Raw genomic sequence first — 24,604 nt, forward strand, 5'->3', positions numbered from 1 at the left:
TCCCTCAGCATCACCCGATTTAATTTGACTACATTCCATTATCCTCGTTTTGCTTTTGTTAATGTTCATCTTATATCCTCCTTTCAAGACACTGTCCATTCCGTTCAACTGCTCTTCCAAGTCCTTTGCCGTCTCTGACAGAATTACAATGTCATCGGCGAACCTCAAAGTTTTTACTTCGTCTCCATGAATTTTAATACCTACTCCAAATTTTTCTTTTGTTTCCTTTACTGCTTGCTCAATATACAGATTGAATAACATCGGGGAGAGGCTACAACGCTGTCTCACTCCTTTCCCAACCACTGCTTCCCTTTCATGCCCCTCGACTCTTATTACTGCCATCTGGTTTCTGTACAAATTATAAATAGCCTTTCGCTCCTTGTATTTTACCCCTGCCACCTTTAGAATTTGAAAGAGAGTATTCCAGTCAACATTGTCAAAAGCTTTCTCTAAGTCTACAAATGCTAGAAACGTAGGTTTGCCTTTTCTTAATCTTTCTTCTAAGATAAGTCGTAAGGTCAGTATTGCCTCACGTGTTCCAACATTTCGACGGAATCCAAACTGAACCTCCCCGAGGTCTGCATCTACCAGTTTTTCCATTCGTCTGTAAAGAATTCGCGTTAGTATTTTGCAGCCGTGGCTTATTAAACTGATAGTTCGGTAATTTTCACATCTGTCAGCACCTGCTTTCTTTGGGATTGGAATTATTATATTCTTCTTGAAGTCTGAGGGTATTTCGCCAGTCTCATACATCTTGCTCACCAGCTGGTAGAGTTTTGTCATGACTGGCTCTCCCAAGGCCGTCAGTAGTTCTAATGGAATGTTGTCTACTCCGGGGGCCTTGTTTCGACTCAGGTCTTTCAGTGCTCTGTACAAAATTCAAACGCGGCAACCCCTTAGCGCCGCTTCCATTGCTGCACGAGAGACATTCGCTAACGATATAGTGCACAGGATTGATGTCGGCGATATGCATGTGGGCAGCATTTGGTTTACTGACGAAGCTTATTGTTACCTGGATGGCTTCGTCAATAAACAGAACTGGCGCATATGGGGAACCGAAAAGCCCCATGTTGCAGTCCCATCGTCACTGCATCCTCAAAAAATACTGGTCTGGGCCTCCATTTTTTCCAAAGGAATCTTTGGCCCATTTTTCAGATCCGAAACGATTACTGCATCACGCTATCTGGACATTCTTCTTGAATTTGTGGTGGTACAAACTGCCTTAGACGACACTGCGAACACCTCGTGGTTTATGCAAGATGGTGCCCGGCCACATCGCACGGCCGACGTCTTTAATTTCCTGAATGAATATTTCGATGATCGTGTGATTGCTTTGGGCTATCCGAAACATACAGGAGGCGGCGTGGATTGGCCTCCCTATTCGCCAGACGTGAACCCCCTCCCTATTCGCCAGATGTGAATCCCTGTGACTTCTTTCTGTGGGGACACTTGAAAGACCAGGTGTACCGGCAGAATCCAGAAACAATTGAACAGCTGAAGCAGTACATCTCATCTGCATGTGAAGCCATTCCGCCAGACACGTTGTCACAGGTTTCGGGTAATTTCATTCAGAGACTACGCCATATTATTGCTACTCATGGTGGATATGTGGAAAATATCGTACTATAGAGTTTCCCAGACCGCAGCGCCATCTGTTGTTGACAACTGTAACTACTGTAATTTCGAAAGTTTGTCTGCCTGAAAATGTACTGTTGTCCCAAGCACATTACAACAAACGGTGTATTTCTATCGCTGCTCGTTTAGTTTGTATTGCCGTTTCAAATATACCGGTCATTTTTGAAACACCCTGTATATATATGTAGGGTGAGTCACCTAACGTTACCGCTGGATATATTTCGTAAACCACATCAAATACTGACGAACCGGACATCATTAAGGAAAATAAACTACATGAGATATAATGTGACAAACGAACAGGCATAAAATGGACTGAAGAACGCAAGCAAGGTCACAGCTAGAAGATGAAAGAAAAATGGGCAACCAAAAAGGCAACTAAGATGAAGTCTAAGACATAAAGCCGGCAAGAAACATGGACAGAGGACCGGAAACAGAAATACATCCATACTCCGCAAGCCACCTAACGGTGCGTGGCGGAGGCTACCTTGAGTACCTCTATCGGTTCTCCTTTCTATTCCAGTCTCGTATTGTTCGTGGAAAGAAAGATTGTCAGTATGCCTTTGTGTGGGCTCGAATCTCTTTCATTTTATCCTCATGGTCTCTTCGCGAGATACAACGTAGGAGGGAGCAATATACTGCTTGACTCCTCGGTGAAGGTATGTTCTCGAAACTTCAACAAAAGCCCGTACCGAGCTATTGACTGTCTTGCAGAGTCTTCCACTGGAGTTTATCTATCATCTTCGTAACGCTTTCGCGATTACTAAATGATCCTGTAAGGAAGCGCGGTGCTCTCCGTTGGATCTTCTCTGTCTCTTCTATCAACCCTATCTGGTACGGATCCCACACCGGTGGTAACAGCACCTCAGCATCCAAAGTAAATGAGGAATCGAGCCTGAAATCCAGGTACAGATACTTGTACAAATGAAACGACACATGTTCAGAGACTTAAATTTCCACCAAGGGCAAGTTGGCTTATTGGCTAGCACACCTGCCTAGTAAGCAGGAGAGCAGGTTTAGTTTCCGGCCTTGGTAAAAATTTTCACTCGCAGCTTCGGTCTATATACATAAAATCATATCTGCATGAGAACAGTAAAGATTCTGAAATTGTGTCCTTTCATTTGTGTAAATACTTGCACCTGGGTATCAGGCTGGATCCCCCATTTACGTTCGTTGCTGAGGCGCTATTCCAGAACATGGAGCGGCTCGGCAATTCTGTTGGTGTGTAAGGGGGAATTTAAAGTAGACTGCGGCGGTGGTGAGAATTTGGATCGAGGAAGGAGGTGAGCCAAGATAACCCTTGCAGTTGTGTAAACTGCTGTGACAAGGCTTAGCGGCTGGCACAGCTTCCTAGTACGCAGGAGACCCGGGTTCGGTTCCCAGCCTTGGTACAAACTTTCTCTCGCCACATCAGTCTATATAATGGCATAAACTGTCGTTGTCGTCGCAAGTAAAGGCCAGCCACTTGTACAGATCTCAGTTTCAGAATACAGTGCTGGTTCTTCTTGCGAGAGTCTCTTTCCGCTGACCGCGCGTGGTACAGTTTCTCCCTCGCTACAGAAGACGAAGAGACGTCAAGAGCTCCACTATAATTTACCGTTCTTACTGTATTTAAATAGAGAAAGTTCAGTTCAACAGAGTCAGTTAACCATGTACCTTCAACATTGTGATTATCTAATTTGTATCTGAATCCTGTCTTCACGATAGAATACAATAATTATTGGCCCCTGTGTTATAGAATTTCTATTTTCAGTCAGAGATAGAGTGAACGTCTCAGCCACGATTCCACCTTATGATTCTGAATAACACCAACTACCTCTATGCTCCTGTTATTGCTACCAGTCTAATATATTCGAGTGCACTACAAACCGCGGGTTACCGTAAACCCTTCCGGCGTACCGAAATATTACCCTGATAACCTACTCCCGTCTGCACTAAGACCAACAACTAAACTTGAGATCTACACATTAGAAAAACAAGGGTCACTCAGTTTCATCTTACCAACGGACATGATTCCTGGTGGTAATCAGCAAACTTAATGATCACATTTATTAATGTATAGCTTTTAAGATAATGATCAGATTTCAGGCTATATTGCTAACTTATCCAAATCACAGCCCAGGACAACCATTGTTGAAACTTAATTCGAGAGATGGATTGTCCAAAATCAATTTAGGTGCACTTATCACTTATATATATTCATGAATGGCTCATTCTTAAAAGTAGCGCTACCGCAACCGTGCTTGAGCTCGATATAAATAGAAGTTTGTTTCTTGGCGTAATGAGTGAGTTATTATACATGGTGTCAATTTTAAGTTGACAAACCAGAATAACTCGAAAAATGAGCTTCACATGAAAAAAATGTATAGAATCCAAAGTTGATTATTTTCGAGGGGGACATCTGCTGGTGTTAAAATTAGCCCGCCACCCCAAACCCTTGGGGGTGGGGTGGGTGTCAACTTTAAAATTTCAAATGGGAACCCCCACTTGTTTATTGCAGAATCAGATTGTAGATAAAAAAAAAACTACGTACATTTTGTCTTAAACATTTGTTTTGATTCTTGGTAGCTGGCGCTGTAATTCAAAAAAATCCATGTTCTCATTTTTGCGTTGAAAATGGTTACAGATAAATAAAAAATACTTATCTACTTCATAAATTTTGATTCCCTAAAACTAAAACTCTCCCTCTGTCCCCATAGGGTGGGGATTTGAGAGAAAGGAATTAGAGTTTTACAAATGTTGATCGCAATATTAATTTTTTCCGCAGATTCGGATAAGCTTTGTTTATTTCGTGGTCATGAGGCCACACAACTATTAATTATCAAACAAATCATCTGACTAGCTAACTAACTAACCAAACATCCTACTTACTAACGAGTGGACTCATTAACTAAACAACTGACCAACAAATCTGATTTTTTATTACATTCGGAGAGTTTTAGTTTTAGCGAATCAAAATTTACGAAGTAAATAAGTATTTTTTATTTATCCGTAACCATTTTCCACTCAAAAATGAGAACACGGATATTCTTAAATTACAGCGCCAGCTACGAAGCATCAAAACAAATGTTTAAGACAAAATGTACGTAGTTTTTTATGTAGAATCTGTTTCTGCAATACAAAATGGGGTTCCCATTTAAAATTTTAAAGTTGCTAATTTTAGCACCATTGGATGTGTCCCTCGAAAATAATCAATTTTGGATTCTACTCATTTTTTGTGAAGCTCATTTTTCGAGTTATTCCGGTTTGTCAACTTAAAATTTACACCCTATAGATTAACGTTACGTGGAGAAGCTTGTGTTACAAATTTTGTGTACTGCTAATTATTTACATGACATTAAAATGAAAGGTGCCACCTAGCAAGAATGTCTGGGGAGTCTGCACTTGCATTCGAAAGAGTCACACGAACTGTGACTGCAATACAATTTTTCTTTTTTACATTCTTCCAACAGCGTGTTGACCGTGTAGGAAACATACTAAGCTTAGGCGGTAAAAAGTCTCAAAAACGTTCGTAGCGGTCCAGATAAAATAATTTGAATCAGAAAAGGAAGCCCTAGCATATATCTACAGTCTAAAAAGGCCCGCACATTCTTGTTGATAATAGGTTTCATCTCGTCACCGACAGTAGGCTACTGTTAGCCATAGGTTTCGAGGATCTGGCATAGAGCCTCTAAATGTCGGTTCTATTTTCAGATAGTACACATACATAGTCAGTTGTTGGCACGTCTATTCTGGGTTAACTGAGATGCACGATCGTGCGTTTGTTACCTAGAGAAAAGTATCTTTCGAGCTGGATGATGCCACTACAAAATATCCAACTGCCGGTGTATAAGTAGCTCATACAGGAGAAGACTACACTAACCTCATGCCGTTGTTGAATATCTTGCGACATATTTCACTTATATGTCGACTGTTCCCCTTTGATGGTTTATTGACGTACATTATTCAGGATATACTTTTGGCTGTCATCCATGGGCGCAGTCATCCTACTCACTACACAGTCCGAACAACGAACAATAGGGTAACATCCTACGAGTCAGGGCGTGGGAAGAGACAAGTTTGAAGGTGGTAGGGAAGTTACAAATTCGGAAAAGGCTAATGCTAATGCTCGATCTAGATGTAGTGGAGTTTAGTGAAGTGAAATGGTACGAAGATAAGGATTTTTGATCCGACGAATATAGGCTAATAAAATCAGCACCAGAAAATAATATAACAGAAGTAGGATTCGTTATGAATAGGAAAGTAGAGAAGAGAGTGCGTTTCTGTTAACATTTCAGTGACAGGATTGTTCTCATCAGATTTGACAGCAAACCAACCTCTACAAAACAGGCTCTGGTACACATCCCGAAGTCGCAAACAGAAGATGAAGAGAAAGGGAGAATGTATGAGGATACTGAACGGATAATTCAGTTTGTAAAGGGAGCTAATAATCTAATAGTCATTATGGGTGTGGAGAAAGACTCAGTAAGTTATGCAGCAAATTTTAAACAGAAACAGTGAATATTCTGTCCAAGAACCACAAGAGGAGGAGAGATACTTGGAAAAGATCCGGAGACATGGAAGATTTCAGTCGGATTACATCAAGTCATACAGAGATTCCAAAATCAGATATTGGATTGTCAGGGGTGCCAGGAGACTTAGATCACAGTTTAATAATGATGAAGAGTAATTGCAAGTTTAATAGAATAGTACGAAAGAACCGGTGTGGACGAAAGTGGAACACTGAAGTACTCAGAAATAATGAGACGTGTTTGAAGCTTGCTAAAGATGTGAATACTGTTTGAAGGAATACCAAAGCAGCAGTTCAGTTAAAGAGGATTGGACATCCGCAAATAATTGTTGGGCACGCAAAGATAGCTACAAGAAAGATAGGTGCGAATAAATCTTGGATACCATGAGAAATACCTCAATGGTTCGACGAAAGAAGAAAGTACAAAAAGCTCAGAAATATAAAATGATTAGAAATGAAATAATACGAATTGCAGGGAAGGCAAGACAAAATGGCTTCAGGAAGAGTTTAAAGTAATTGAAAAAGAAATGATCATACGAAAGACTGATTCAGCCACAGAAAAGTCAAATCAGTCTTGAGTGAAATTAAAAGCAAGGGCGATAACATTAAGAATGCACTAGGAATCACACTGTCAATTCCAGAAGAGAGAGCGGGTAGGTGGGAAAGAAGACCTTGAAGGCTTATATGAGTGGATGGAGTTTTCTGATGACATAATAGAACAAGAAACTGCAGTTGCCCTTGAGGTAGGAAACAGCCCCTACAGGCGGAAGAACCAGTGATAGTCAATGGCATGAGGATGCAGAAGACAGTAGAAACCACTGCATTAAAAAGCATACTGTGCATCCAAAGAACATGTGACCTGTAGTCGAAAAGTGTTGTAATGATCTCTCCTTTGGCAAAAAATTCTGGAACAGTGCCCCATTCGGGTCCTCTGGAGGGTACTACCAAGGGGGGGGGGGGGGGGGATGATCATGAGAAAAAGATAGAAAAATCAACCAAAGGATAAAGTTCTATGAGGCGGGGCGTGGAGTGTCAGACGTTTGAAGGTGGTAGGGAAGCTAGAAAATCTGAAAAGGAAAATACCAAGGCTCAATCAATATACAGTGGAGGGTCAGTGAAGTGAAATGGAAAGAAAACAAGAATTTCTGGTCAGATGATTATAGGATCATATCAACAACGGTAGTAAATGGTGCAATGGGAGTAGGATTCGCTGTAAATTGGAAGTTGGGACAGAGAGTGAGATGCTGCGAACAATTCAGTGATAGGGTTGTTGTGATCAGAATCGACAGCAAAGCAACACCTACAACGATTGTTCACATATACATGCCAACATGCCAACAAGCTGAAGATGAAGACATGGATAGTTCAGTACGTAAAGGGAGACGAAAACCTAACAGTCATGGGGGATTGGTATGCGGTTCTAGGTGGGGGGGGGGGGGGGGCAGTTTGGATTGATTTGGGGGAGGAGACCAAACAGCGAGGTCGCGGTCTTACAGGAGTAGGGAATGATGGTGAAGGAAGTCGGCAGTACCCTGTCAAAGGAACAATCCCGGCATTTGTCTGAAGCGATTTAGGAAAATGAAGGGAAACCTAAATCAGGATGATCGGACGCGGGATTGAACCGTCGTCCTCCCGAATGCGAGTCTAGTGTGCTAACCACTACGTCACATCGCTCGGTAGTTCAAGGGGAAGGTGTAGTAGAAGAAAGGATTAATGAACAATACGGGCTTGGTAGTTGGAATAAGAGAGGATAAATACTATTTCAGTGTTCAATAATAAATTTCAGCTGATAATAACGAATATTCTGCTCAAGAATCACAAAAGGGGGAGGTATACGTGATAAAGGCCACGTGATACGGGAAGATATCAGTTAGATTACGTCATGGGTAGGCAGGGTTTCCGAAATCAGACACTGGATTGCAAGGTGTACCCAGGAACAGATATAGACTCAGATCACAATGTAATAGTGATGAAGAGAAGGTCGAAGCTTAAGAGATTAGTCTGGAAGAATCAGTATGCGAAGAAGTGGGCTACGGAAGTACTGAGGAATGACGAGATATGCTTGAAGTTCTCTAAGGCTATAGGTACTGAGATAAGGAATAGTTCTGTAGACAGTACAGTTGATGTGGAATAGGTGTCTCTAAAATGGGCCATCACGGAAGTTGGTAACAAAAACATAGGTACAAAGAAGGTAACTGCTAAGATACCATGGGTAACAGAAGTAATACTTCAGCTTATAGATGAAAGAAGGACGTACAAAAATGTTCAGGATAATTCAAGAATGTAGAAATACAAGTCGATTAGGCTTGAGATACTTAGGAAGTGAAGGGAAGGTAAAACGAAATGGCTGCATGAAAAATGTGAAGAAATCGGAAAACAAGTGATTGTCGGAAGGACTCACTCAGCATATAGAAACGTCAAAACAACCTTCGATGAAATTCAAAGCAAAGGTGGTAACATCATGAGTGCAACGGTAATTCCACTATTAAATGCAGAGGAGAGTGCAGATAAATAGAAAGAGTACACTGAAGGCCTGAATGAGGGGGACGATTTATCTGATGTGATAGAAGATGAAACAGGAGTGGCTTTAGAAAAGACAGGGGATCCAGCATTAGAAATAGAATTAAGAGAGCTTTGGAGGACTTAAGGTCAAATAAGCCAGAAAGGATTCTTTGAGAATTTCTAATGTCATTGGAAAAGGTGGTACCAAACCGACTATTCACTTTGGTGTGCAGAACATAAGAGTCTGGAGAGATACCATCTGCCTTTCAGAAAAAAATTGTCCACAGAATTCCGAAGATTGCAAGCACAGACAAAGTGCGAAAATCATAGCACAATCAGCTTAACTGCTCAAGCATCCAAACTGCTGACAAGAATAATAATATACAGGACAATGGAAAAGGAAGTAAAGGATGAGTTATATGAAATTTAGGAAAGGTAAAGGCAACAGAGGAGCAGTTCTGATGTTGCGGATGACAATGGAAGGAAGACTAAAGAAAACGTTCATAGGATTTGTCGATCTGAAAAAAAAAATCGTCCGAAGGTGTCGAATGGTTCAAGACGTTCGGAATTCTGAGGTAGATAAGGGTAAGCAATAGGGAGAGACGAGTAATGTACAACATGTACAAGCGCCAAGAGAGTATAATAAGAGTGGAAAAACAAGAACGAAGTGCTCGGATTATAAAGGGTGTACGACATAGACGTAATCTTTCGCCCGTATTTTTCAATCTGTATGTCGAAGAAGGAATGAGGGAAATAAAGAGGGTTAATGAGTGGAATTAAAATTCCAAGTGAAAGGATGTCAACGATAAGACTTTCTGACGTTGCTTTCCTTATTGAAAACGAAGAAGAATTACAGAACCTGCTGAATGGAAAGAGCAGTCTAATGAAGACAGAATACAGATTTGTAGCAAATCGAAGAAACACGGAAGTAATGAGAAGTATCAGAAATCAAACAGAGAGAAAATTAACATCAGGATTGATGGCCCCGAAGTAGATGAAGTTAAGGAATTCTGTTACCTAGACAGCAAAATAACCCACGACGCACGGAGCAAAGAGGACATCACAAAAGACTAGCATTGCAAAGAAAGGTATTCGTGGCCAAGAGAACGTACGTTTGGAGCACAACATTGTATGGTAGTGGAACATAAACTGGGAGAAAACGGAACAGAAGAGAATCGAAACATTTGAGATGCGGTGCTACAGACGAATGTAGAAAATTAGGAAAGGAGGGGAAGTTCAACGCACATTCAGAGAGGAAAGGAATACTTGAAAAACACTGACGAGGAGAAGGGACAGTATGGTAGAAGATCTGTTAGACATCACGGTGTCAGTACAACCAGTAGAGGGTAAAAACTGTATAGGACGACAGAGATGGGAATACGTCGAGCAAATAAATGAGGACGTAGGTTGCAAGTGCTATTCTGAGATGAAGAAATTGGGGCAGGAGAGGAATTCGTGACGAGCTGCATCAAAGTAGTTAGAAGACTGATGACTAAAAAAAAGTGGAATACATAGGGAATCCAGTATTAGTTAGAATTTAACACAGTTATGGTATACTTGAGATCAAGCAAGGTACAAGGGGTAGATAACTTTATAATGGAACATAGCAGTCTGTGGTAGTGAATCGTAGATAGTAGGAAAACCGGACCAGAAGAGAATAGAATTTTCTATCCTTAGTTGCTTGGGTTCGGCAATGATGAGTCATTCAGTCAGGACACTGTCTTTTATATACAGGGTGAGTCACCTAACGTTACTGCTGGATACATTTCGTAAACCACATCAAATACTGACAAAATTACATCCGGAGATATTGTAACCTAAAGTTGACGCTTGAAACCTCCGACGTTCAGTTGCGTGTTGTAACAAACACGGGCCACGGTCGCCGAGCAGCATCTGAAGGGACATGTTTACGATGACGACCGTGTTTACGAGTGTGGCTGTAGTGCACTGTTGTGGTTTGGTCTAGCTGTCGCAGTGTCCGCATGTAGCGCTTGCTGCTTTGTTATTTTGCATTCGTCTCTGCACGCAGACCAACTGTAGTACACCGTGTTACCAGACGTCTGTGATAGGGTAGTGTTGTAGGAACTGTGACCATGGTGTATTCGAACTCTGAAAAGGCGGAAATGATGCTCATCTATGGCGAGTGTCGACGAAATGCAGTTGAAGCCTGCAGTGTGTATGCAGAACGGTACCCGGACAGAGAGGATCCAACGTGCTGCACGTTGCAAAACATCTACCGCCAACGGTATGCAACAGATATGGTCGTAGCACGCAAACTAGTCCGTAACAGGCCCATCACAGGAGCAGCGGGTGCAGTTGGTGTGTTAGCTGCTGTTGCCATGAACCCACACATGAGGACACAGGACATTGCGAGAGCCGGTGGACTGAGTCAAAGTAGTATCATGCGCATACTGCATCGTCACCGCTTTCACCTTTTTCATGTGTCGCTACATCAGCAATTACGTGGTGATGACTTTAATCATCGAGTGCAATTCTGTCAATGGCCATTAACAGAGAATGCGTTACAGTTCTACCTGTTTACCGATGAAGCGGGTTTCACAAACCATGGGGCAGTGAATCTACGGAACATGCATTACTGGTCCGTGGACAATCCTCGCTGGCTCAGACAGGTAGAGCGACAGCGACCGTGGACTGTAAATGTATGGTGCGGAATCATTGGCGACCACCTCATTGGTCCTCACTTCATTGCAGGGGCCCACACAGCTGCGACATACATCGCGTTTCTACAGAATGATCTGCCAACGTTGCTCGAAAATGTCCCACTGGAGACGCGTCGACGTATGTGGTATCAGCATGATGGTGCACCTGCACATTCCGCAATTAACACTAGGCTGACCCTTAACAGGACGTTCGACGGGCGTTTCATAGGACGTGGAGGACGCATAAATTGGCCAGCCCGTTCTCCTGATCTTACACCTCTGGACTTCTTTCTGTGGGGTACGTTAAAGGAGAATGTGTACCGTGATGTGCTTACAACCCCAGAGGATATGAAACAACGTATTGTGGCAGCCTGCGGTGACATTGCACCAGATGTACTGTGGCGTGTACAACATTCATTACGCCAGAGATTTCAATTGTGTGCAGCAAATGATGGCCACCACATTGAACATCTATTGGCCTGACATGTAGGGACACACTGTATTCCACTTCGTAATTGAAAACGGAAACCACGTGTGTTCGTGTACCTCACCCATCATGGTAATGTACATGTGCGTCAGTGAAAAAGACCAATAAAAAGGTGTTAGCATGTGAACGTAATGTGCTGCTCCAGTTTCTTCTGTGCCTAAGGTCCATCACCGTTCCCTTTGGATCCCTACGTAATTCGGTGCTCTCCGATACATACGATCGAACAGCGGAGGAGTGGTACTCAAGCGTCAATTTTAGGTTACAATATCTCCGGATGTAATTAACATTTTACAATGCAACAAACGGCACTGGTTAATTTGTTTATATCTTCAGATGTGCTAACAAAAATAACGGGGTTCCATGTAAGAAAAACGTAGGTACGTGTTAAAAAACATTCTTCCGTGCATTTTTGTATGTTTTGTATTAACCAATTACACTAGCCCCTCTCCTCACGTTCGGTCTGTGTAATCGGTTCGTCAGTATTTGATGTGGTTTATGAAATATATCCAGCGGTAATGTTAGGTGACTCACCCCGTATACAGATAAACATAGCCAACATACGGTATGTGATTCGTGTTTGACATAATTATGAAGAGAAATAAGCGACAGACAATGTTACAATGATCAGCAATCGAAGTCTTGTTCAGAGGTTTTGAACCAACTTAACGTTAATGGTATTTATAATGCTGATGGAATTTAGAGCTTGTTAAAGCGGGGAACCATGAAATTTGGTTTGTTGGTAAGGCGTAGTAGCGGAGGTCGTAAGGCAGAACATATGGAGACCTTGGTTTGCAGAGAGAAAACTGGAAAGAAAAGAGGTCCCAGACGTCGGCAGCAGATTTAAGTTGGCTGTTAAAAACGTACCTTTCCAAAAATGAGAATAAAACTACTGCGGTACAAGAAAAGATATCTAATTGATTTCAACGTAAGTTGACATAAAAAGAAATCTAAAAAATTCTCAATTCTGGGTATAAACTGATATAATAATATCGCAATTATAAAAAATAATAGTCAAAATACGATAGAATGACTAGTATGCAATAATGAAGAACTGAAATACTAATAATTAAAGCCAGAAATACACAAAATAAAATTTTTTCTAGTCTCGACCAGTGACCTACATGAAAATATCGGAAATAGTTGAGTATAATGGCAGTAGAATTTAATAAATACGAAACAATTAAGATACACAACCGAAGGCATAGTGGAAGGGTTGACGAAAACGGCATTAAACAGTCAGATAATACTCCAGCTTATCTTTGGAAGATGTAAATACTAGAAGAGAATAACAGAATAGTAATGTGTCTTTGGCGATCCTGGAACACAATTTGGGTCTGCAGGTAGTCGGCGCTACAGTTATGGCGATGGAGCCACAGCCAGTGGTGGGAAATTAAAAAATCCAAAATGGTGGATGGTGGGAAATTCAGAAATGCATGATCATGCTGGTAGGAAATTTAAAGACACAAAATGTTACAGGCAAGAAATTTAAAAACTCCAGATGTTATAAAATAAAAATTAAAATAAATGTTAAAAAATAAAACGTGAGAGACAATTGAACTAGCTCAATTTTTCTAGTGGCCATTTTGGTGCCCATGTCCAAATATATCCCGACAATCAGAAATTTTTGTCATATTCAAGAGTACTTGAATGCTCTGAATTTCCACATCGAAAATATCTAAACTTAGTCATCAGCAAAAACCACAAGCACCCCCCCCCCCTCGCCCCCACACACACACTTGAAAAATGATGATGGACTTTCAAACTAAGCACCTCGTATTTAAGTTGCTACATAACATAAATGGCTAAAAATTAGCATCCTAATCATGTTGTCTCAACTATCTTACTTAGTGGTGTATGGGACAATTCCTTACAAATCTGCATAACAATGAAGATGTATTGGGCAGTTCTTGCTGTAACATAGCAATTTATGGGGCAATTTGTTAAAATATTTCTGTAACAATACTATGTATGGGTCAGTATGTTGTAATTTTGTTTGATGCTTGTTTGTAACTGAATAAGTAGTTGATTGTTCCCAGTCATTGATACCTCCAGCAGCTGACACCTCATTAACGGACACACCAAGTAGCTGATATACCCAACAGCAGAAATTCCCAGCAGGTGACAAAAAAATGGCTCTGAGCACTATGGGACTTAACATCTGAGGTCATCAGTCCCCTAGAACGTAGAACTACTTAAACCTAACTAACCTAAGGACATCACACAACACCCAGTCATCACGAGGCAGAGAAAATCCATGACCCCGCCGGGAATAGCAGGTGACACAACTGACATCTAAGGTATATACATTGTGTCACCTGCTGATGTTAGAAGACAATTTTAAGATAGAGTACCTGACACCTACAACACATACACACTGTCAACTAAATAGTCTTCCAATACATTTTTAATATCCTCATCGATACCCCTGGTAAAATGATAGTCATTGACCCACCCTGTAAACTGAAGATGTATGAGATAAGTTGTTACAGTGCTGCTATATTGGTCTATATGACAGTTTGTTACAATTTTGTTGTACCATAACGATGTATGGAGCACTTTGCTGCAAGTTTGATGTAACATATCGTTATACAATGCATTTATTTCAGTTTCTGCTGCAAGAGGTACATTTTGTTAGATTTTTGAAGTAACATTGGAAGATTTATAAAATTTCCGTTATAATGTGGAATTTTTGTTTTAATTTTGGTATAGCATAGGTCAATTTATTACATTTTTTATGTAACATTATAGCAATTGTTAACGTTTTGCTGTAATATGGTGCTGTATGGGTCAGTTTGTTAGAACTTTGCCATAAGATAATGATGTGTGAAGCAATCTGGTACAGTTATGGTGTAACATCTTGTTATATGGTAGATTTGTTACTGTTTTTTACAGTAACAGGTGCACTTTGATACATTTTTGTTGCAACATTGGGAAATTTCTTACACTTTTACTGTAACATGGTGATGTACAGGTCAGTTTGTTAGAGTTTTGCTGTAACAGTGTAATACTGGGAGAGATATTACATTTTTAGTCTAATTGAAGCCATCTGTTAATGCTTTGCTGCGAAACAGGAATTTGTTACACTTTTGCTTTAACATGGCGATGTATGTGGCAATTCGTTACAATTTGGCTGTAAAAGAGTGATTTTTTTTGGGGGGGGGGGGAGGGGAGGGTATTTGTTACAGTTACAGTGTAACATATGCCATATGGAAGATTTTTACATTTTGCTGTAACATGATAAAATGTTTTACATTTTTGCTGTAATGTGTGCAGTTGCACTTTTGCTGTAACATAATGTAAGTGACAGACCACATAGGCTGAACTTCCGACTCGCACTGCTTTTTGTGCAGGAAATACTCTGCCCCTTCTAACAGATTTTTCCTCAGCTGCTCGATCAGACTCCAAGAGCTCAAAAGACGTTTACAGCTCTGACTCTGAAGGAGAAATGACTTGAGCAAGTTGGAAACCCTAGTTTTTATAGACTCCGTAAATTTCCGAATACTTCTAAGATAAACTTCCTGTTGCATTTGAGCCAGCGTTCTTATCTCATCTGCTCGCTCAGAATTACAGCAGAGTCTGTAACAACGAGTGGAACAAAAATGAACATGTATTTGTATATATGACAGACATGTATGAATGATAGATTTGATAAGCGGAATAATGATTACATATTTTGTAGAATTTCCGACTCTCCTCTCTTTCTCTCTGCTCCCAGCTGATCACGCTATTGACAGATGCGTGACGGAACGTAAATGCATTCGCCTCCCTGTTGAGTCAGTGGACATTCCTTATCCTGTGTGCTGAATCACTTTCCCAGCAACGCCCGTTTCCCACAAACACCAAGCGTGAGGAGAGAAATAAACCTAAGCAGGTTGAGGTTTGTTTTCCGGTAAGAAAAAGCGAGCTTAGACTAGTTCCCATAGGTTTGTGTGCTTATATGATCACCCAAAATACCACAAGCAAGGCATATTCAAAGTCTAAAAAAAAATCAAACCAGTTAAAAACATCTATATCGTATGTATACAGGGTGAATCACCTAAAGCTTAAACCGCAGACGCTGCGGGAACGGGAAGCGCTATTGATCTATTGATTTGCAGTTTTCAGAGAATGGATTGGTTGTCAGGGGCTCGTATTGTTGTCCAATCAACAGATTGTAATAATATTCAGAAAGTGCAATTTTTGTGGGAACATACACTTTTTAAATGTGACACTGATTGTTGACATTAACAAACAAGAATTAGGGTAAATTGAAATGTCAGTGGTTTTGTTGTAAGATTCTAGTGCTTGTCGTTTACGAGATATCATATTTTGAAAAGTTCCCACACCGACTCTTGTTTGATCCATTCAACCTGTGTAGTTTCTAGGTAGGATAATGCTATGTTTGCGTACAGTGTGCTTGTGTGTCCGTTGAGTGCATTGCGACTTGCTAGTCACTTGGTATGTGGCAGTCCAAGCAGTATGTCGTGAGTGGTCGTCGAGATTTACAAATGCGAAGAAAGTCGATATGCTCATGGTGTATAGAGACTGTAGGAAGAATTCGGGGTGTTCGCTCTTTATTATCAGTTGACTGGAGTAGTACACGAAAATGGGGATTCTGCGTTAGAAAACTTTAAGAATCTGGAGAGTGCAGTACTCATTGTAAGACTGTCAAAGTTGGAGCAGGAATGGAACTATGGTGCATTAAGTGTGAAAGGCACTATGGCATTTTAAGTGTGAGACATGTCACCACCAAATCTGGCGCAATGCTGCAGGTGCGTGTGAAGGATTGCTAGGTAAATCAACACTCAAGACTCTCGACCATCAGTCCTGCAAACTGAACTTCATGAACAGTGATGGCATGTGTATAAAATATCGCAGAAGAGTGATTAATGCGAAAACAGTAGATTTTGAATATATTGATAAATGCATATAAAAATGTCAGTTGTGTTAACAAAGTATCATGCAGCAGATCCTTAAGATACAACAATCTTAGCTCTCTAAAAGACGACTGTTGTGACTCATTGGTTTACAGCGAGGGGCAAATAAAAGTGAGACAGACTAGTGGATACGATTGGACGTGAATGTATGCATATAAACACACACCGTGACGCGCACACCACATGTAACCCCGTCACGTCACCCACACCGGTTCAGAGCGTACAGTAGGCTGTTTTATTGTCCGCGGAGCAGTGCAAAGCGGACGATGGTACTCAGAGCGGAGCAGAGGATGTTCGTTGTGAAAGTTACGTGACAACACAGTCGTGGAAACAGTATTGTCAGTTGTTTGCTGAGGAGTTTAATGGTATCAAAGTTCCAGAAAAGAGTGCCTTGCAACGCTTAGTCCGAAAATAACATCAGACAGGACGTGTTTTTGAACAAGTCAGCCGGCCGGTGTGACCATGCGGTTCTAGGCGCTTCAGGAAGCGCGTGACCGCTACGGTCGCAGGTTCGAATCCTGCCTCGGGCATGGATGTGTGTGATGTCCTTAGGTTAGTTAGGTTTAGGTAGTTTTAAGTTCTAAGGGACTGATGACCACAGATGTTAAGTCCCATAGTGCTCAGAGCCATTTGAACCATTTGAACAAGTCAAAAAACATTCATAAACGTCCCCGCACACCAGAAAATGAGGTCGCAGTTCATCAAAAATGCTTTAGAGTCTTACCAAATAAACCCGACGCCTCTCGCAAGAGACCGGCATATTATACACCACCTGCATATTCATACCTACCGACTGTCTGTTGTTCATCCATTACAACCAGCAGAAGGTCCTCAGCGCCTCCTGTTTTGTTAGTGGCTGTTCATTGTGGTGGAAATGAATGGCTTGGACATGGATATGGTCTTTATGTCTGATGAAGCCTGGTTTCAGGTGAGTGGTTATGTCAACTCACAGAATCACAGGTTCCGGGCAGTGGAGAATCCACATAACTCCCGCGAAAGGCCACTGCATGATCAGAAGTTTGGGGTTTGGTGTGAAATGTCTTTACAGTGCATTATTGGTCCTATCTTCTTTCATTAGACGCCGACTTAGGCTCGTTAATTTGCCAACATTTTGAAACTATTTGTGGCAGCACTGACGGAGCAGGAATAGACCTACGATTACTTCTAACAGAACGGAGCAATTGCCCATACAGCCGACCGAATCTTGGAGCTCATTTACACAATCTTAACGCCTGATAGAGTTGTTAGCAGAGGTCAGTCTGGTGGCGGCCATAGTAAGCCACCATCCAGGTCACCTTTTCTGTCAGTGTGTGATTACTTTGTGTGGGGCGCGTCAAGTCTAAAGTGTATCGCAACAACCCTCATAGTCTACAAGAACTGCAGCGGAAAATTTCATATGAGACTACAGCAGTTCCAGCAGCCGAACTTAGATCCTCATTCAGCAACTTGCTGACAAGGGCCCAAAACTGGCAAAAGATGAGTGGTGGTCACTTTCAACATCTGCTATAGACAGGTTAGTATTGTATTTTCTTTCCTACTCTGTCTTTCTTTATACACTGGAATTCTGCTCTGCAGACCACTTTCATTTGCTCCACCCTGTATTATCAATAGTGTTTAGGTCTCACACATGAAGTCATTTGTAATCTGTTTTTTACAGAAATGAATAAGAGCATAATATATTCACTTCAAAGGTAGTGCTTTGCCGATTTTAAACACTATGTTGTTTTTGAAGTGTACAGTAAGTATGAATGTATTTGTTATACAGAACTGTCTTGGTTCCAGCTGCTCAGTTTCCACATTGAAGATATACAGGGTACGTTCCGAAAGTAATGCAATTGAATTTCCCGCGCCGCTCCTAGTCGGAGTGGGAGCGGGCCACATGGAGTAGGTGGGGGGGACGCTAAGCTTTGCCGCGAAACCGGTTTCAGTGCTCTCCGAGCTGTGGAAGCGGCAGGACGTCTGTTATTGTAAACCTCTGCGCGCCGACCGTGTCACGGAAAGACCAACCGAGCGGAAATTTCAAGTGAACTTTTGCAACGTGTTGAAATTGAACCTGATTATTTGGACAACGTCATCACTGGTGATGAAACCTGGGTTTTTGAATACGACCCAGAAACAAAACGCCAAAGCTCTGAGTGGCACACTGATCAGTCCCCCAAGCCCAAAAAGGCAAGAATGAGCAAATCAAAAGTGAAAACAATGCTCATTGTCTTTTTCGACAGCAAAGGAGTGGTCCATAAGGAGTTTGTTCCTCAAGGACAGACAGTTAACGCTGCCTACTACGTGGATGTGCTGGAAAGACTCCGCAAAAGGGTCGTCAGGACGAGAAAGGACATCTCCGCTACCTGGCAACTCCATCACGACAACGCGCCTTGCCACAACGCGCTACGAGTCCGCGAGTTCCTGGCCAAACACCAGGTGCCAACGCTGCCCCCCCCCCCCCCCCCCCCTATAGTCCTGACCTCGCCCCAGCTGAAAGGAACCCGTTTTTCGTCCATAGACGAGATCCAATCCGCCGTGACGAAGACCTTGCGAGAGGTCCCAGAAGACGCCTTCCAGGGCGCGTACCGGTCATGGCAGAGTCGCTGGAAAAAATGTGTAGAGGCCCAAGGACAGTACTTTGAAGAATTTTAAGTGTTTGTGCAAATCTGTTCAATAAATTACTTTAAAAAAAATAATTGCATTACTTTCGGAACGCACCCTGTATTGTATAAACTGTATACCATTTGGCCACAGAATCCCTTTCAATGACGTTTCTGTTCCATTAAGGCTGATTGATACAGCAATGACAACTACTTTGTTTAATGGAAGTGTCACGAATATCTACTCAAATTGCAAGAAACTACCCCTTACAATAGACGATATTGCAAAAAAATGTGGGAGATGGTGTACACTGTGCATTAAATTCGTTTATTTCCTCTGTGTGTGATAGTCAAACTTCTGTGTGAAATTGTTTTGTAATAAAGTCTATGTATATAGAAGGAACTGCTCTGTACTATAGCATAATGATGAGGCAGATCTAAGATGAAATTTAATGATGAAACAGAAATGGTGAAATAAAGAGATGTGTGTGTGTGTGTGTGTGTGTGTGTGTGTGTGTGTGTGACAGAGAGGTAGATAAAGACAGGAAACGATTACTTTGCATATGAGAGATCACAAGTGTGTGTGTGTAAGGAGTTCAGTATTTTTGACGTACGAAATATTGAGACATCAAATATTTGTAAGGAATACAAAAAGTGACATTCTAAATACAGAGATATGTCGGTGCGCGCCATTCTATGTTCATAAGGCACATGATTATCTGATCCTTTTTATATTACACCGGAGCTATGTTTGTGTACGTAGATAACTCCTAACTTTGATCGTAGAATCATTGTAGAGGTATGTATGTGTACCGAAATAACGTAACTTGATACCATTTTTATGACATAATTAATGAATGTCTTTGACTTTTAATTTTTACTGCATGTCAGACACGATTTTTACACATTATTTAATAGTACACACTGATTGGTTGGAAACAGGAGGGGAAGGGAGTATAAAACGCTACTGGTCTGTTTCCATCGTCTTGGATTCTTCGATTGATTGAAAATAGGAAAGAGGGGAGGGGGGACATGTTGGACTGATGTGCACAGCAAATGTCTATTTGGAAATAATGTAATTAGACACCATTTTACAAATTGTTTTAACACTGCACTCTGATTGGTTCGAAAGAGAAGGATTTTTAAATTTACCACTAACGCAACAGAGCTATTTCCAGTATCTTGGATTTTTCATTGATTGTTTCATTTTAACACTACACTATGACTGACTGTAGATCAGAAATGAGGAAATGGGTAGGGGGAGACTTGGCATGTCTTTGCACTGTTGTTGTCATGGTCTTCAGTCCAGAGACTGGTTTGATGCAGCTCTCCATGCTACTCTATCCGGTGCAAGCTGCTTCATCTCCGGTTAACTACTGCAACTTACATCCTTCTAAATTTGCTTAGTGTATACACCTCTCGGTCGCCCTCTACGATTTTTACCCTCTGCGCTTCCCTCCAATACTAAATTGATGCCTCAGAACATGTCCTACCAACCGATCCCTTCTTCTAGTTAAGTCGTGCCACAAGTTTCTCTTCTTCCTAATTCTATACAGCACCTCCTCATAAGTTACGTGATGTACCCATCTAATGTTCAGCATTCTTCTGTAGCACCACCTTCGAAAGCTTCTATTTTCTTCTTGTCTAAACTATTTATTGTCCATGTTTCTCTTCTATACATGACTACGCTCCACACAAATACTTCCAGAAAAGGCTTCCTGACACTTACATCTATGCTCGATGTTAATACATCTGTCTTCTTAAGAAACGCTTTCCTTGCTATAGCCAATCTGGATATTATATCTCCTCTACTTCGATCATCATCAGTTATTTTGCTCCCCAAATAGCAAGACTCAAAGACTCATCTACTACTTTAGTTGTCTCATTTCCTAATCAAATTCCCTAAGCATCACCTCATTTTGTTCGACTACATTCCATTATCTTCGTTTTGCTTTCGTTGATGTTCATCTTATACCCTTCGTTCAAGACATTTAGTTCAACTGCTCTTTCAGGTCCTTTTCTGTCTTTGACGGAATTACAATCTCGTTGGCAAATCTCAAAGATTTTATTTCTTCTCCGTGAATTTTAATTCCTACTCCGAATTTCTCTTTTGTTTCCTTTATTGCTTGCTCAATATACAGATTGAATAACATCGGAGATAGGCTAGAACACTGTCTCACTCCCTTCTCAACCATTGCTTCCCATTCATGCCCCTCGACTCTTACAACTGCCATCTAGTTTCTGTAGTAATTGTAAATAGCCTTTCGCTCCCTGTATTTTACACCTGCCCCTTCAGAATTTGAAAGAGAGTATTCCAGTCAACATTGTCAAAAGCTTTCTCTATGGCTAGAAATGCTAGAAACGTAGGTTTGCCTTTCCTTAACCTATATTCTAAGATAAGTCGTAGTGTCAGTATTGCCTCACGTGTTCCAACATTTCTATGGAATCCAAACTAATCTTCCACGAGGTCGGCTTTCTACCAGATTTTCCATTCGTCTATAAAGAATTCGTGTTAATATTTTACAGCCGTGGCTTATTAAACTGATAGTTCGGTCATTTTCACACCTGTCAACACTAGCTTTCTTTGGGGTTGGAGTTATTATATTCTTTCTGAAGTCTGTCGGTATTTCGCCTGTCTCGTACATCTTCCTCACCAGATGGTAGCGTTTTGTCATGGCTGGCTCTCCCATGGATATCAATAGTTCTAATGGAATGTTGTCTATACCCGAGGCCTAGATTCGACTTAGGTCTGTGCTGTGTCAAATTCTTGACGCAGTATCATTTCTCCCATTTCATCTTCATCTACGTCCATTTCGTTTCCATAATATTGTCCTCATGTACAATGCCCTGGCAGAGACCCTCTATATACTCCTTCCACCTTTCTGCCTTCCCTTCTTTGCTTAGAACTGATTTTCAATATGAGCTCTTGTTATTCATACAGTGGTTCTCTTTTCTCCAAAGGTCTCTTTAATTTTCCTGTAGGCAGTATCTATCCTTACATTGGTCCTGTAGACATCCCTCCTTAGCCATTATGCTCTTCCTGTAGATCTCATTTTTGAGACGTTTGTATTCCTTTTTGCCTGCTTCATTTACTGCGTTTTTATATTTTCTCCTTTCATCAATTAAATTCAATATCTCTTCTGTTATCCAAGGATTACTACTGGCCCTCGTCTCTTTACCTGTTTGATATTCTGCTGCCTTCACTATTTCATCTCTCAAAGTTACCCATTCTCCTTCTACTGTATTTCTTTCCCCCGTTCTTCTCAATCGTTCCCTAATACTCTCTTTGAAACTCTGTACGACCTCTGGTTCTTTCAGTTTATCCAAGTCCATCTCCTTAAATTCCCACCTTTTTGCAGTTTCTTCAGCTTTAATCTACAGTTCGTAACCAGTAGATTGTGGTCAGAGTTCAAATCTGCCCCTGGAAATGTCTTACAATTTAAAACCTGGTTACTGTGTCAGCTATGATTAAGTTATGCTCTATGCAAAATTCAACCAGGTGACTTCCTCTTTCATTTCCCATTCCATATTCACCTACCACTTTCCCTTGTCTTCCTTTTCCTACTATCGGATTCCAGTCCCCCATGTCTATTTAATTTTTGTCTACTTTCACTATCTGAATAATTTCTTTTATCCTATCATACATTTCTTCAATCTCTTCGTCATCTGCGGTGCTAGTTGGCATATAAACTTTTACTTCTACTGTAGGCGTGGGCTTCGTGTCGATCTTTGCTGCACTAATGCGTTCACTATGCTGTTCGTAGAAGCTTACACGCGCTCCTATTTTTTTGTTCGTTATTGAACCTACTCTTGAGTACCCCTATTTGATTTTGTATTTATAACCCTGAATGCACCTGACCGGAGGTCTTGTTCCTCCTGCCATCGAACATCACTAATTCCTACTATATCTAGGGTAAACCTATCCATTTCCCTTTTTAAATTTTCTAACCTACCTGCCCGATTAAGAGATCTGACACTCTATTCTCCGTAAAACGCCAGTTTTCTTTCTCGTTATAACGACGTCCTCCTCAGAAGTCCCCTCCCGGAGATCCGAATGGGGGACTATTTTACCTCCAGAATATTTTACACAGGAGGACGCAATCATCATTTAACCATAGGATAAACTACATGCCCTCGAGAAAAATTACGGCTGTAGTTTCCCCTTGCTTTCAGCCGTTCTCAGTACCAGCACAGCAAGGCCGTTTTGGTTAGTGTTACAAGGCCAGATAATCATCCAGCCTGTAGCCCCTATAACTACTAAAAACGCTGCTGCCCCTCTTCAGGAATCACACGTTTGTTTGGCCTCTCAGCAGACACCCGTCCATTGTGGTTGCACCTACGGTGCGGCTGTTTGTACCGCTGAGGCACGCAAGCCTCCCTACCAATGGGAGGGTCCATGGTTCATTGGATGATTAGCATTGTTATGGATGATAATGTAACTGATACCAGACGATGATGATACTGTAAGAATGATAAAGTCACAACGTCAATGACCTTGGTCATGTGATGTCACAAATGTAAACAGTGTGTGCTGGGTGCACCCATTATACACTACTCAGGAGGTCGGAAGTTGTGGTTACATTTGAGAAAGCCATGGAAGACTGTAATTTTATAACTACATTTTTAATTGGAAAGATGTAGTACCACACAGTAATATTCTACTAAAAAAGAAAGCTAACGAGAGTATAGTAGATAATCTGTTGGTGAAAATCTATATTATGCATCTGATCACATTGCTCTGCAGGAGTACGGCTATTCTTCTTAAGCAAACAGCACTTCAAAGTCATGTGGAGGCAAGTTGGGATGCATAAGCCGTAGGAAGCTGTGTTGGTTGTATCCCACGTAGAATAGTCTACTCGGCTCCGTTACATAAAAAGTATCGACACGAAGAAACGGTTATAAGCTATGCTGTCTGCAAATAGTTTTAATTATGGACCCATTGATTGTGATAAGATTGGTAACAAAAGCGATATAGGTATTATATTTATAAGTTGTATGTTAAAGCTAGAGAAACATTTTTTTCTAGGTTCTGGACTTGTGAAAATGATATACAGTGCACGCAAATTCCGTATTGAGACAGATAATACTTAAAAGTACCAATGTGTCCGGCAGACTTAAACGATTCTGTATTAAATGTTCGAATATAAAGCATATACAGGGTGTTTCAAAAATGACCGGTATATTTGAAACGGCAATAAAAACTAAACGAGCAGCGATAGAAATACACCGTTTGTTGCAATATGCTTGGGACAACAGTACATTTTCAGGCAGACAAACTTTCGAAATTACAGTAGTTACAATTTTCAACAACA

Source organism: Schistocerca gregaria, chromosome 2 (genome assembly GCF_023897955.1).
Source record: "Schistocerca gregaria isolate iqSchGreg1 chromosome 2, iqSchGreg1.2, whole genome shotgun sequence".
Taxonomy (NCBI): domain Eukaryota; kingdom Metazoa; phylum Arthropoda; class Insecta; order Orthoptera; family Acrididae; genus Schistocerca; species Schistocerca gregaria.